Source organism: Falco rusticolus, chromosome 1, assembly GCF_015220075.1.
Source record: "Falco rusticolus isolate bFalRus1 chromosome 1, bFalRus1.pri, whole genome shotgun sequence".
NCBI classification, from domain to species: domain Eukaryota; kingdom Metazoa; phylum Chordata; class Aves; order Falconiformes; family Falconidae; genus Falco; species Falco rusticolus.
In genome coordinates this window covers 19011420-19015165 of record NC_051187.1, presented here as the reverse complement: position 1 = coordinate 19015165, position 3746 = coordinate 19011420, and positions in this window count along the sequence as shown.

The following is a 3746-nucleotide window of genomic DNA, read 5'->3' as shown; positions in this document are numbered from 1 at the left end:
GCTGGCCGTTGTTACAGCTATAAATAACAGGGTGGTGGTGATGATGGAGACAACAAACGGGACGGAAGCTTTGAGGGAGTCAGTAAATTACAAGTTTGCAGGTGGGTCTGTAGATTACAGAATGATAGGAAGGACTGGGATATTATCACAATGAAGGGGCTTGGAAACTAATTTCTATTGCTGAATATACATGTTATTTTAATAAAGAAATAAGGTTTAGTTTTGTTTTAAAGCATTAATCACAAATTCTTTAAAAGCATTTTGCTCCTTCAGTAAGCTCAACAAGTAATTTCCTTTCTTCCTGCTACTCAAAATATCTCACTCAACCTCTGACACATGCTTTTTCTCCAGCTTTTTTTTCACCTAGGATTTTTTCATTCATAGGCTTTACAATTTGTTTTTAAAAAGTCATAAATCACAGGTCAACAAAATAGTGCCATAGTTTAGGTAGCAGATTTAAAAAAAAAAAAAAGAAATGTGGAAAACCAAAATGGGGACAAATAATGGTAGCTAATTGTTAGAGCAACAGCATTTTTGCTGGAAGTGGTTTCCAGTTTTCAGAAACTTGTTCCAAACAATTGAAAAAGAAAACAAACTCTGAAAACTGAAAAGCATAGGGATATAATTAGCACTTTTTCTGTCTTCTGGTCCCTTAATGATAGCAGCAGCCGGCAGCGTGCCGTTCGCACCATCCAAAGGATAGCGCAGGTATTGCAGTTACAAACAGCAGCGAGACACGTACTAAAATAATTTTTTGCTTTCTCATTCTTGTGGTCAGGACCTTAAAAATGTTTTGTTAAATTGAGCTTGTTGCCTTCAGTAGTTTTAGAAATTCATTGATTTTTTAGTGAAAATAGCAGCAACCAGCTCTTCTCTCTGCCGTGCTGAACTCCCCTCCTGTGCTCTTCTTTCCAAAAGAAAGTTTTAGTCACATTAATCTCCACTTGACTGTAGACAGGGAAAAAAACCCGCAAGTTAGCACCCTTGCATATTATACTCATTCACAGCCTTCCCCATCTTGTTCTTTTCTGAGGGGTTTGCAAGAACAGATACCCTTGTGCCTCGCTCACTAAACCTTTACAAAGGTCAAAGTACGTTTTCATGCCCAAATATCCATCTGTGGATTAGACCCCTCACTGTGACTGGCAGGTTTTTTCTTTCTTGGGAGGATGGATGGTACGAGGAATCTGCACCTTCCCTTTCATGCAGAGTTCGAGCTCACTACTGCTGGGAGATTGGAATGGATTTTCCAAACTCACTATTTCTACCCTCTTACAAGCAATAAATTCTGTGCACTTTAGGTCCCTCTGGTCTTTACATAATTATATGGGTTGGGGTTTTTCTGGTTTTCCTAATTTTTAGGGGCATCGTGACCTTTGTCTGAGGTTTTTCTCCATCTTAGTCCCTGCTTAGAGTAGGTTCTTATAACAAGTTCTCAAACGCTATTACATTCCATTCATCTTGGTCACTTGCAGTTAAATTGCTTTCATCTGCTCACATCAGTGGCACCCAGTGTCACTATTTAGTTATTTTTGTAGAGCATACAAAGCTCTAATGTGAAAAACAGCACATTAAGAACACAAAACCACCTTTCATGACTTATCCTGGCCTTTTTGTTCAGTTGATATTTTTCCCCTGTTAATATCTTCTGCAGCAGCATGGTGTGTTTTGTTTGTTTGTTTTTTTTTTAATATCTTGCCAAACAGCCTTGAACATTTGGGGCATAATACAAATAACAGACTTGAGATTTCAGGCAGACCCCTCAATGTTATAGTACTTATCTCATGCGTGGAAAAACCTTCAGGTACTGTACAGAGTCAGTTACAGAATTTCATGAGATCTTCTACACGTTGGTGGGCAAAATCATAATGACTTACAGAAAATATGAAAAAACCAACAAGAAAAAAAATGGACTTCACAGAAGATGCAGCTTCAAATACTTCCACAGTTCTCCACAGATAAAGCAGCTGTAGATTCCAGTTAACAATGCCAGCAGAATAGGAAACATCAATCAAATTACCTAATAGCAGTAGTACCAGCTGTACTAAGAAGAGATTAACAATAATTCTGCAAACATGTCTCTGATTCACTGCCAGTAAGAGGATAGGAACAATCTTCCAAATAACACAAAACAAATAAAAAAAATATTTATTTGTTCCCATCTTTTGCTTAGTTAGGAATCAGACTACATTTAGAAACTATTACGGTTGGCTTTGGGATAAAAGATATTCTGATTGTCCTTCCCTGATATTTTCTAATCCGACTGTGCTGGGATACACATTTTGGAGAGGTTTTGCTATTTCCACTACAACTGCTCTGAGCCCACATTTGGGTGGAGAAATCTGACTACCAACCACCACTACACATAACCTCTCCTCCTGCCTCTTCTTAGTTAGCAGTAGTTATTTTCTGACCTTTGATTGGATCTGATAGTTGACTTTTATAACATTATCTGTCCGTATTTTCCACCTGTCAGAGGAACCGCCTTTGAATTATCACATGAGAACTACACCATTTTGTTGACAGACTGGAAAAGGAAACTACCTACCTGTTAGCTAGCTGGTTCCTCAACAATCCAAAGGTCTTTTAAAGGATTTGCAAAAGATATAAACTGAAAGCAGCAGCAGCACTGGAAAACAGTGGACATTAATTGGTTTTGGTTTTTTTATTTTAACCTAAACATCTTTTTATCAGTTGGGTCTTGATTTTTTTGTAATCTGGGTTTATGGTTCACGAGGCAAAAAGCTTTCTTTGCTGAGAGACTAAACCTATAGGAAGCTAGGCTTATTCCCACATTTCCATCCCATCAGTTGGAAAGGGTTTAATTTTTGATCATCTCTGAACCATTTCCTGCAAAATGACAGGAGTTTAGTAGCCTGTTCCTCGTTTACTCCCGCACTACTCCACTGGAGAGGTGTGAGGCAATTCACTGTCACCTCTGGGCTGTACTCCTAACTGCCATGCACCTGAAGAGAGACCGAAGTTCTTCTGGATCCAGCTGTGCCTTGTGCTACGGAGGACAGAGAACTTCCCCAGTACGGAGCACATGGCCTCTCAGCCACCCACTCAACTTCTCTACCCTTACTCCTCCAGTGGAGGGCTGCTGATCACATCTGTAAGCATCACATCAACAGCAGCCGTTAATGGGAAATCATTTTATACATACTGATTTTATTCATGTTTCAAACTACAGTTTAAAAACAAACCCATTTGCCTGTAAGACAGGTCAGTCTGTTTTGTAGATAACAAAGACAACTACTTAGCAAGAACACACAGCTACTTATTCTTACCAAAGGCACAGGACTGATTTTCAGGGGCTGTTAGCACAACAGAGAATATCCTAGGGAATATTGTGCCAGCCTTGAATCAGTGTCACTAGCATGAACCTTAGAACAGTTTTTCAACTGCCCTTGAGTCCTTAAAGTAGAAGAAATACAGCTCTCACTTCAACATACATATTTCCCCTCCTCTTCCCCATTTCTTCTTACAACAAACTTATAAAACTGCTGGGCGTAAAGGCAAAACTGTTTCTGCCAGATTGGCTTGGTTTCCTATAATGTGTTTTAGCCACGTGGGTTTTCTGTGCTTATTTGAAGGAAAGGAAAAAAAACCCCATACTATTGTATACGCTGTACAGGGAAATATCTGGGAAAGAGCTGCAGAGATAAGCACGCACTGGACAATACTTTTAAATACTTAAATTAACAAAAACTGGCTTGGAAACAGTTTTTAATTTGTCAAACTCA